Source organism: Gossypium hirsutum, chromosome A02 (assembly GCF_007990345.1).
Source record: "Gossypium hirsutum isolate 1008001.06 chromosome A02, Gossypium_hirsutum_v2.1, whole genome shotgun sequence".
NCBI lineage: Eukaryota > Viridiplantae > Streptophyta > Magnoliopsida > Malvales > Malvaceae > Gossypium > Gossypium hirsutum.
Genome location: NC_053425.1, coordinates 10,353,761 through 10,367,463, shown reverse-complemented (window position 1 = coordinate 10,367,463; position 13,703 = coordinate 10,353,761).

The following is a 13,703-nucleotide window of genomic DNA, read 5'->3' as shown; positions in this document are numbered from 1 at the left end:
CTTTTCATTGTTTAATTGAGTTTATTATATATATAAATTTATATTTTACATTGACTTTGTATATATTAAAAATATTTTGTTAAATTCATGTTAATTACAATGTTATTTTTTAGTTACATGACTATCAAGTGAGTTTTTTGTTTATTTAAAAATGTGACATTAACAAAATTAACAAAAAAGAAAAATAATATCAACAATTAAACTTGATTTTTAAATCTGAAAAGTAGAGGCACTAAATTTTTGAAAATAATAATACAAAGACTAAATTGTAAAATTGTGAAGAGTACATATATTTATAATATATTTTAACTTTTATACTACAAAATATTTATTATTAATATATTTATAATTGTAATAAATATTTATTATTAAAATATTAATATTGAACATTTTCAATAATATGTTAAGAATGTTATTAAAATTATTATTTTTAGAATTTATTATTAAAGTAAAAATAAAATATTAAACAATTTATTAAAATAATAAATCATATTAATTATATTAATAATTTATTATATGATTAAATATAAATAATTGGATAGGTATGTTAAATAATATTAAAAAATATAATATCTTATATTAATATTTTAATAATTTTAAATATTTTTAAAAATAAAAATAAAAATTATTATTAATATAACAATATTAAGCATGATTTAATTTAATATTTACATAAAAATAAAATTACTTATAGAGTAGCTTTTTTTTCGGAGAATGACTTACACTTTTCAATAGGGTAATTCATTTTACAGGAAAAATGCCTTATTTTACGTTAATCAAACTGTTTGTTGTTATACAAACACAAGAAAATACAAAAAATATTTTTCCTAAAATTTTTTACATGTAAACAAATAGACTATTAATGTTATTTTTGCATCAATATTATTTTCGATTCGTGAGAATATGGGTTGGAACATTTTAAAATGTTTTTATCCTCCAAGAGATAAGATAAAATTATAGATAATTTTAAATGTTGTAATAATAGATAGTTTTGGTCGTGGTATAAATATGACACTCAAAATTTATGTTAGCTTGCCTCCACAAGCTTCTCCGTTAATCACAGCCAAAAATGATGAAAAAGAGGGTTAAAATATGCTATAGTACTTATGTTTTGATAAAATTTGATATTTTGTCTTTATATTTAAAAAGTTCAAAGATTAAGTTTTTTTTATATAAAAATTTCAGTTCAATTATTAAAATTGTAAGTATTTTTTTTAAAATTTGTCAATTTAGAGTTTTGATTATACTGTTTTCATATAACATAGTATATGATTGATATAAAATAAATATAATACGTTTATAAATTTTGACAGAAATTAATAATAATTAGATTAAAATTTTTAAATTAAAAAAACAAAAGGGAAATTTTTAAAATTTAAAATATAACTACTAAATTTAAATTTTATAGGAAGACCAACAACATAGGCATATATTTATGTAATTTATGTTTATTATTTATGATATTCCCAAGTAAAGGAAGCATATTGAAGTAGAAATTTATCACCGCCTTAGTTGTTGGTACTGCGTTTGTGGTGGTTGAAAAGTTTGTTTTACAAAATTTCTTTCTGAAAAGTTTCGTTCAAAATTACAGTGAAAAAAAAGACCAATTTACTCAAAAAGGCCCATTTCCAAATAAAATTACAGAAATTGGCCAACTAAAGCATTATTTATGGAATATGACTAGTTTTGGCAAAACACGATTATGTGGCAGCGTTTTAGGGGAAAATTTCTAGCAAAACACACTTTTGGGGGAGCGCTTTGTGCCACGTTAGCAAATCGCTCCTACATGGACCCGTTTTGCTGATGTGGCACAAAGTGCTCTCCCTGGGACGCGCTTTGCTCTGTATTTTTATATTTAGGGATATTTCCATGTTTAGCCCCTAGGGTTTTTAGTAAAATTTTAAAATTAATCAGTATTTAGTGTTATTTTATAAAAATTATTTAAATTAGGGTTTATGATTTTTAAATGAATTAAGTAAATTAGGGTTCTAGAGTTTTAAATAAATAAAGTTAGGGTTTTAAATAAATTAAACTAGGGTTTATGGTGTTTAAATAAATTAATTAAATTAGGGTTTAGTTTTTTTAAAATAATATTGTGTTTATTTTTTAACAAAATTGACTATTTTTGTAATGACCTGAATTTTACCGTTACCGGAAAATTATATTTTCGGGTCTTTGTTTCTAAAAAATGAATTCGTAAATATTTATTAAAAATATTTACGAAGTTAATTGAGTGATTAATTAGAGTTTAATTAAGTGAATTAGCTTAAATTAAGGATAATTGGATAAAAGGATTAAATTGAATATAGTGTGAAAGTTTAATTATAGAATAAAGAAAATTGAAGGGACTAAATAAGTAAATAAGCCAAAAAGAGTGCCAAGTGTATGGAAAAAATAAAGTACAAGTGTAATAAATATAATACACACATTTGTAATATATTTATGTATTTACTTATTATTTAAGTAAATATTAATGTATTTATTATTATTAAATTGATATTATATGATAAATAAATAAAAAGTTGACAAATGTATGGTATGTATAGGGACATTTGTAATATTAGTATATGTACATTTGTAAAATACATGTATATTTACTTATTATATAAGTTATTATTAAGTTATTATTATTATTATGTATATATAAAACAAAACAAAGTAAAAGAAAAAGAAAAAGAATCGAAAGAAATAGAGAAGAAACGAAACAGGGGAGAAAGAAGGAGAAAAAGAAAGGAAAGAAAGGAAAAAGAGGAAATAGAGATTTTGAAGCTTGGAAGTTTAATAGCTAACGTTGTCTCGGGACATCTCGGCTAAGCAAGGACAAGACAAAAACAACGGGAGTTAGCTTGGAAACTACGATTTGTGTTTCTATAATCCGAACTTAATATTTAATTGTTGAATTTATTATTTAATGTATAGGGTGATGCATTGAAAAGTGAAATTTAATTGTTAATTATTATATTTTGATTGAATGTTATGGTAAGTAATTAAGGTAAGTATTTTTGTGTTTTATGATTATTGAAATGAATCAAAATGTATATTGTATTGCAATTGAATTGCATGTAAATTGATATGGAAAAATGTAATAAATTGAATTGAAATTAAATTACGAATGAAATTGAAAATTTGAAAGCTTACTGAATACCCTATTAACAGTGTCGGGCTAGTCGGATATTATTGGCATGCCATAGAATTGGAAGTGTTCAGGGATATTCCGGCTGTGTGTCGATGAGACACTATATGTGTCGACTACTGTGACTGTTCCGGATTCGTTCCGAAGAGGTACTCCGTACCTGACTGTAACTGTTACTGTTCTGGATTTGTTTCGATGAGGTACTTTGTGTACCGCTACTGTTACTGTTACTGTTACCCTTACAGTGTATTTTGGCTTCGGCCGATGAAACACTGTATACTATTCCTGGTGTGTGTGTTGGATCCGTGTATCCGTCCAGGTCCGAGTCATGTTAATAGGGGTAATGAAAAGTATTAAAGACTGCCTGCTACTGAATAATTGACTGTTACAGAATAAACGACTGATACTGAATAAATGAATATTACTGATTAACCGATTGTAATACCCCTAACCGTATTCATTTCCGGAATAGGGTACGAGGCATTACCGGAGTCTACGAATTAATTTTTTTTATATTCAATATAGCCCTTTATAAATATCTAACCTTCCCTGCAATATTAAATCGAGACCAATCCACATCAACCAAATCAATTCAACATATTTTCAAGATAAATTCATGCATATTTATAAGATAACGTCATCACATATCTAAAACCAGGTTTGTTAACCATACTAATGGCTAACTTTACATTCATTTCACGTTAACATTTACTTTGTTAGCTTATACATGCCATTGATTTCCAAAATAAAGTTTCTTTATATACCGAAATCCTGAGGTTGACAGTGTGATGTGTCTCTGACCAAATCCGACCTCCGAGCTCTTAACACTACAAAACAGGAAAAAAGGAAACGGGGTAAGCACTTTGTGCTTAGTAAGCTCATGTAACAAGAATTATACTTACCTAATATTTTCAATACAATATAATAAACATTCATATATCCATTCAATGCATTATTACCCTAACATGCACAAACTCAACATTCAAGTTAGTACAATAATTTCCATGTATCAATAATATATATACCATGATTGATGAGCTCGTCAATACCATGATTTCCATTTCCTTGTTATATTTCTATATTTATCCCGTTGAATTTATCGAAATTTCGATGGATTTTCAGAGGTACACATTTATTGTACAATTCCGGGTCTGTCAATTCATATTCATGTGCGCACATATCCATTTCAGAGAGCACACTCCCGCGAACCTCAACCTTGCAGTGGGATTACCAGTCCAGGCTAAATCCCCTGCAATATAAACTCATAGAGTATTGTCGGGATTACCAGTCCAGGCTAAATCCCCTGCAACGACAATTACTCTAATGAGCTTGGATCTGAATTACCAGTCCAGGCTAAATTCAGACCCTAATTCAGATTACCCGTCCGGGCTAAATCCATTTTACACATATTCTTCGGGAGGGCTATATCAAGATAGGATCACCCGTCCGGGCTAGATCCTTTTTACCGTCAATTCCTTTTCAGAGATCCATCGAATTTTCCTTTCATTCAACCGGGATTTCTTCCCATTTTATCAAATATATCAATGTTTCATAAATTTTCATACAATGAACATTCAAATCATTTTCACATAAATAACATACAATCTCAAGCATTTAAGAATATAATTTAAGTTACATGAACTTACCTTGATACTTGTTTGTAAACAATAAAAATCTACTAATCTCGAACTTTTTCCTTTCCTCGATCTAGCTTCGTATTTGAATCTTCCGGATCTAAATAAATAAATTTAATTATCAATTTAATACATTTCATGTTCATCTGCAACATTCTCTATAATTCAACTATTATTTATAGTTCATTCAAAGCTGTCTACTTGAGTCATAGTCACTAAATTATTTATAACTTGAGCTACGGAACTCCAAATTAAGATCCGTTAATTTTACCTGAAACTAGACTCATATATCTTTTTACCATAAAATTTTAAGAATTTTTAGTTTAGCCAATGAGTACAGTTTATTATTTAAATTCACCCCTATTCTGCTGTCGACAGTTCTGACTCTTCTTCACTAAAAAATAATTATCTCTTCATAAAGAATTCAAATAATGTTCTCGTTTGTTTCTCTTAAAAATAGACTCATTAAGGATTCTAGACATATAAATTTAAGCCCATAATTGTTTTTATTAAATTTTTTATGATTTTTCAAAGTCAGTTCCCCGAATTCATTCTGACATTGTCTCACAAAATTCATTATATATCAAAATTTACAAATCCATTGGTTACACTATTTCTTCTATGAGAAACTAGATTCAATAAGATTTAATTCCATATTTTTTTCATCTTCTAATTCGATTTCTACAATTTATGGTGAGTTTTCAAAGTTAGTATACTGCTGCTGTCCAAACTATTTTTGTGCAAGCTGTTTATTACCATTTTTCCCCTAAGCTTTTAATAAATGATAATTTCGTCCCTACTCAATTAGCCTCTCAATTGAGCTGATTTTTCTCAATTAACATTTTATTCTATCACCTTAAACTAGTTTACAACCTTTAGGAATCATAATTTCAGCAATAGACTATAATTCCAAGCATTTTCACAATTAGGTCCTAAAAATCAATTTCTATTGAAATTACCTAATAAAATCATCTCATAAACAAATTAAAGCTTTAATTTAATTCTATTTCATCATAAAATTATAGCACTCAACCATGGTGACTTTCAATTTCATCCATGAAATAAAAAACTAATGAATTTAATATTCGGACCTAGTTGTAAAAGTCTTAGAAACACAAAAATTACAAGAAAAAGACAAGGATTAACTCACTTGGTGCAAAAATTATGAAATATCAGCTTAGAGAACCCTCCTATGGCTTTTTTAGCTGCTGGAATTGAAGAGAAATGAAGAGAAATCTAGATATTTCCTATTTAGTCCTATATTTATTTAGTTAATTTTGCAATATTCCAATTTTACCCTTAATTTATCAATTTTTCTGCTGATTTCATACCCTTGCTGTCCAGCCCAAATAAAATTTGGGTCTAATTGCCTTTTAAATCCTTTCTCATTAGACTCTTAAGCTATTTAATCACTCTAGCAACTTTTACACCTATTACAATTTAGTCCTTTTCATTTAATTGACTACCCAAACATTAAAATTTCCTAATGAAATTTTAATACCACATTAATAACATTTCATAAATATTTATAAAATTATTTTTGACTCGGTTTTACGAGATAGAGGTCTCGATACCTTGTTTTTATCCAATTTCTTCAATAATTTCTTTTTTCTATCTAATCACTAAATTGGTAAAATTTTTCTATCAATATTTTCATACGATTTTCCTATCATATCAATTTTCAAGAAAAAATATTGAAATAAATTTCTCTTTAAATCGGATCTATGGTTACGAAACCATTGTTCCGATAACCTTGAATTTAGGCCATTACACCGATTATTACTGTTGACTGACTGGTACTGAACGATAAAGATCAATTGGTTGTTACCAAAGAATATTGACTGTTATTGATTTGAGATGGTACAGAATATTGAATGAAAGGTGAATAATATTATTACTCAAATGAATTGTAAATAAAAGTACTGAAAAACTAATTGTTACTGAATAATGGATTGCTACTGAATGTCTGAATGATACTGAACACAGGTTATTACTGAATAAATATGAAAAATCAATGGATAATGAATAAACATTGAAACTGTATACATTTGATCGAAAGTGATTAACAAGATCTTAGCATTATATATCAAAAACAAATGATTGAACTATTAGGAGTAATAGATTGAATTCTCAAGGTTCATTGATATATGATTTATTATTGACTTAAGTATCGGTTTATAGAAATACCACTGAGTTCATACTCAGCGTACGGTTTGTTTTCGTGCGCAGGTTAGGTTAAAGACAGGTCGTCGAATCAGCATCATAAGCCAATCCCGAACTCAAAAAGGTAAAGCATGTTAATTATCGGTAATGACATGTACTTAGGATGTCTTAAGTGTGTTATATTGGATTGTGATTGTAATAGTGAAATAAGTAAATTGATAATTGATAATGATACATGATAAGTGTTTAAAGTTAAGTATTAGATAATATATAAAATACGTTTGGATTGGTTTAATATTGGTATTTGTATTGGTTATAGATTGAAATTTACAGGATTGGTAAATTTTTAAAATACAAGGTTCATTTTGAGTTCACATAGTTTGTCACAAGGACGTGTACCTTGGTTGCCACGGCTGTGTCTTAAAGTCAGTTTAGTACACTGGCAGGCCACACGGACGTGTGTCATGGCTGTGTTTAAAAGTCAGTGTTGCACAGGTTGAGGACACGGGCGTGTCCCATGCCACACGGGCATGTTAAATTAGCCACACGGGTGTGTGGTACTGTTCAAAAGAAGAAAATTTAAAATTTCACAAAAAAAATTACTAAGCTTTAGGATCGAATCCCGGTTTGTTTTAATTACACTTGTAAAAAGTACTGTGAACCCATTAAAATTATATTTAGATGGATATATTGCATTTATACTTGTTTATAATACTCTATAATCCTATTCTGGTAACGGGACGGGGTTAAGGGTGTTACAATTTTTACCCTGAAAAAATAATTTGAGAAGACGTTTCTGAACTAATAGTGTCAAAAACACTTCAAGAAGGATGCACTGTCAACAAAATTACAAAAAAATCTCCCACGTGGACGCTCTTTTTCTACAGTAGTTCCTAAAAAAATAATTTTGAGAAGATGTTTCTGAACAAATAGTGTAAAACCTGCTTCAAGTAGGATGCACTGTCAGCAAAATTTCTGAAAAAACCTCTCATTTAGACGCTCTTTTTCTGCAGTAGTTCATGCTTGACCTTAGGCTATAAATGAGGCAAATATCATTCTCAGGTTGCATAAGTTACAACAAGAAAAATTAGAGAGGCTAAGCAGAATATAAATTAAAGATGAGTAAATGTATTAGTGCTGTTATTTACTATGATGGTGAAGTTCGTGATACCGAGAACGATGTTATTTTTTTATCGGAGAACACAGTGCGAATGGTTTTTAACTAGAATATGGATTTTATAAAATTTTGTAAAAGAATTAGGCGCAAAATCTTCAGAACGACTCCAAGTAGGGTTTCTTCTATTAAGTATCGATTTTGTGCTTCGATTGATCCCGTGACATATGATGCATTTGATATCAAAGGTGTTCGTAGCTTTGAGGCGATAGTGCTGTAACACCCCTTACCCGTATCCAACACCGGAATAGGGTACGAGGCATTACCAAAACACATACACTTGTAAACGTATTTAACCGAGTTATAAAATTTCATCAAAATTAAAACTTTCAAAATAATTAACATGTTTCTATAACTTTTCACAATATATCCTCAAAATATTATAATCATAATAATTAGGGCCTGCGAGACCCGATACATACTCATGCAATTTAATGCTTCATTTCCATTTCATTCAATTCGCAATTTCTCATGCTCATAATTTAAATCATATCACTAGCAATTTCCATTTAATTCACGTACAATTCAATGACATCAAATTCAAAACTAATACGTATTTACCATTTAACTCAATGTTTATTGATTATACCATTCAATAACACATTTATGAAATTCTCAATTTAGCAATGAAAATATCACTTTAGTTTGAATAACAACATCGTCCTGATATAAATACACTACCACTTATCCATTTACTTTAATTCTTTTGGGCCCATTTGTCACTTACCATCCTTAATCAAATTAGGGAACGGTCACGGAAAATTGAGTACTTCACTTTCACTTTGCCATAGTATAACTATGGTCTTACGTATGATCACTTATCACTTGTCCCTGATCAGATAAGTGTAGCCACCTATCACTTTGTTTCTTGATCAGATAAGTGTAGCCACTTATCACTTTGTTTCTTGATCAGATAAGTGTAGCCACTTATCACTTTGTTTCTTGATCAGATAAGTGTAGCCACTTATCACTTTGTTTCTTGATCAGATAAGTGTAGCCACTTATCACTTTGTCTCTTGATCAGATAAGTATAGCCGAAGCTATCACTTATCACTTTTCACTTGTCACTTGATCAGGTAAGTGTAGCCGAAGCTATCACTTATCACTTTGTCACTTGATCAGATAAGTATAGCCGAAGCTATTACTTATCACTTTCCACTTGTCACTTGATCAGATAAGTGTAGCTAAAGCTACCACTTATCACTTTGTCACTTGATCAGAAGTACTCAAATCCGGCGTTCCGCTCAATTTGATCATTTATTCATATATCAGGCTTACCAACATGTGTTAATTCATAAACCATTCATGGTATTATTTCATGCCAAGTCATATACTGAATATACCATACACACATACTATGAAACTTTATTTTCACACATGAGCTTAAACCATGATCAATAATGCACAAAAATAAGCATCATTCATATTTCATCGTTTATGAGTTATAATCAAACATATGACCATTTATACACGAATCATTCATATATTTCCCAATTTTCCTCCTCCTCCTCTCCATTCCACATCCTTAATGTGTATAACACACTTAAACAACATTAACCATAATTTCAATATTCACTAACATGTATATTCAAAGCTGTTTATCCGAGTCAGAGTCACTAAATTATTTTTATCTGGAGCTACAGAGCTCCAAATTAAGATCCGTTAATTTTCCCTGAAACTAGACTCACATATCTTCATACCATAAAATTTTCATAATTTTTGGTTCAGCCAAATAGTACAGTTTATTCTTTAAAGTTTCCCCTGTTTCGCTGTCTGATAGTTCCGACCACTCTTCACTAAAAATTAATTATCTCATTGTACAGAATTCGGATGATGTTTTAGCTTGTTTCTTCTAAAAATAGACTCATTAAGGATTCTAACCATATAAACTATAACTCATAATCATTTTTGTACAATTTTTAATGATTTTCCAAAGTCAGAACAGGGGAACCCGAATTCATTCTGACCTTGTCTCACAAAATCTATTATATCTCATGATTTACAATTCCATTGCTCACATCATTTCTTTTATAAGAAACTAGACTCAATAAGCTTTAGTTTCATATTTTATTCATCCTCTAATTCAATCTATACAAATTTTGGTGATTTTTCAAAGTTACACTACTGCTGCTGTCCAAAACTGCTTTAGTGCAAAATGTTGATTTCCATTTTGCCCCAAATTTCACAGTTTATACAATTCGGTCCTTTCTCAATTAACCCCTCAATTAATCTAATTTTCTCAATTAGTACTTTACTAGACATTATAAGTTGTTACACAACTATTGAAATTCAGAATTTCCACATATAACTCTATCTTCAAACTCTTTTACTATTAGGTCCCAAACATTCACTTTCTATTCAATTCTTTCAATAAAATCAGCATATGAACAATTTAAAGCTCTAATTTCATGCTAAATCATCATATACTTCCAGCACATATTCATATCAACTTTTAACTTCTTTCATAAAATCAAAAACTAATGGATTTAACAAGTGGGCCTAGTTGTAAAAGTCATAAAAATACAAAAATTTCAAGAGATAGTCAAGAATTGAACTTACTTGTAATAAAAATATGAAGAACCAGCTTGAAGAAGCCCTTCCATGGTGTTTTAGCTGATGAGAATTCAGAAAAATGAAGAGAAATCTAGATAATTCCACTTGGGTCCTAACTTTATTAAGCAAATTTTGCAATTTTCCAATTTTGCCCTTAATTCTCCTTACTTTCTTGCTGATTTCATGCCTCTGCCGTCCAGCCCAAATAGACCTTGGGTCTATTTGCCTTTTAAGCCCTCTTCCTTTTATCATTTAAGCTATTTAATCATTTCCCAAAATTTTGCATTTGTTACAATTTAGTCCTTTTAGTTCAATTAATTATTGGAACTTTAAAATTTCTTAACGAAACTTTAATACTAACTTTTTAACACTCCATAAATATTTATAAAAATATTTATGGCTCAGTTTAAAATCCCCGAGGTCTTGATACCTCATTTCGATTCTAATTATTTTAATATTTATTTCTAGTGCACTATTCACTATTTCAAAATTTTCCTAACTTCATATTTAACTTATACTTACTAAAGTAATAATATTTTCTACCCATTTGTCGAATTTAGTGATCTCGAATCACCGTTCCGACACCTCTGAAAATTCAAGCCATTACATTTTTTTTTCGTCGGATTTGTGGTCCCGAAACCACTGTTCCGACTAAGCCTAAATCGGGCTATTACAACTCTCCCCCCCTTTAGGGATTTTCGTCCCCGAAAATCTTACCAGATGGTAGGTTAATGATTTACTTCCACAGTATATTTCAAATTCACACATGATTTTGGATTTTCATATCTTTTACAGATAATCACATAGATTTATAAGAAAATCAGGATAGCGATATTTCAGCATCTGAAGCTACACAAAGTATCGAAAAATTACAATCCATATAGAATGATATCCATTTTGATAACCTGAGTAGTTTTCAGAACTATCAAATATTTCTCTCTTTTTATATTGTCCTCATTTTCTAATTCATTCACTTTTCCGACCACATTATTATTCTCCCGTACACGAACTTCTGTAACACTACACTCGTAAGCTTATTCAACAAAAATCTCACAAATTTCATTGTAACATTTCACTAATATGGGGGTGAGTGTAGTAAAGCCTCAAATTTATCTTACACATAAATGCGCATAACACATACCATCACAAATAGCCAATTCATTACTAAGTTCACATTCTCAAAGCATTTAATAAACATTTGCTTTTAATCACTTTTATTCTCAACACAAAATTCTAACTCAAATCACTAATTCACAATCAAAATTTCTATATAGCATCATAATCCAAATATCATAACTCATATGCTTGTATAATTATAACATTCATCAATAAAAAAATGTTTTATTCTTTGATCCATACCTTTATGAGTTTCAACTCATAATCAATACATTTTCACTCAAACATTTTAGTATTTATTTCTATACTATTAGAATTAACTCAGTTGAAAAATATATCTGTCTCATCAAGATAATTTTCGTCATAGAACAATACTGATAAGGGGGTGATGGTGAAGTCATAAATCTTTCAACTTGCTCTCATAGATACATATATATATATGATTTTGTATTCATCATCAATGTAATACCATCATAACCACGTAATTCATTCCAAGCAAATTAACACATCTATTTATTACAAATGTTTTCTGTCACTCACAATTTCACACAACGAATTTACTTACTCAAGCTCAACGTTAATATCTATTTAAATTCCAATACTTGGCTTCTATTTTACTTACCGACATTTGCCAAATTAGAGAACGTCTTACGGAATTGTGTACTTCGTTTTCTCGATGCCATAGTCCAACTATGGTCTTACACGTAATCACAAATCACATACCGATGCCATAGCCCAACTATGGTCTTACACGAAATCACATAATCACATGTTCACATGTTGCCATGGTCAAACCATGGTCTTTTCCGTCAATTCATCACATATCACTGAACGAAAGTACTCATTCCTGCATTCTACTCAATTTGACTTCCAATTCAATTTTTCATACTATTATAATATTCATGGTTTAGACATAAAACAAAATATCTTATTATCTTTAATTTAACAATTAAACATAAGATTCTATCATATGAACATACTAATTTCACTTATTCAAGCAGATGTACATACACACGTTCCATCTATTTAAGTAAATTTGCTTATCATATTCACTTAATCAAATATGTTGAGCACATAGCATTATATAATCACCAACATACTTGGATGAGCTTGTCACAACATAAACTTTTTTTTTTAACTTATAGTCATCTCTTTTCATACATGAACACATCCATATCACAAATTTTTATACTTACCTTTCCAAATTCCAACATAACGTGAGCATATTTCATTTATCTCAATATCATTTTTAGCATTATCAAAAATAGCTCGATTGAAAATCATCTCTGTCTTAACAAAGCAATTTCGTTAGAGCCCGGAGATATCACATCATCAAGAGTAATAACGTGGCATGTATAGCTAGGCTCACATATGCTACGTTTGGTCCGAGAACCGACTAAACCGTAGCTCTGATACCACTAAATGTAACACCCCTTACCCGTATCCAACACCGGAATAGGGTACGAGGCATTACCAAAACACATACACTTGTAAACGTATTTAACCGAGTTATAAAATTTCATCAAAATTAAAACTTTCAAAATAATTAACATGTTTCTATAACTTTTCACAATATATCCTCAAAATATTATAATCATAATAATTAGGGCCTGCGAGACCCGATACATACTCATGCAATTTAATGCTTCATTTCCATTTCATTCAATTCGCAATTTCTCATGCTCATAATTTAAATCATATCACTAGCAATTTCCATTTAATTCACGTACAATTCAATGACATCAAATTCAAAACTAATACGTATTTACCATTTAACTCAATGTTTATTGATTATACCATTCAATAACACATTTATGAAATTCTCAATTTAGCAATGAAAATATCACTTTAGTTTGAATAACAACATCGTCCTGATATAAATACACTACCACTTATCCATTTACTTTAATTCTTTTGGGCCCATTTGTCA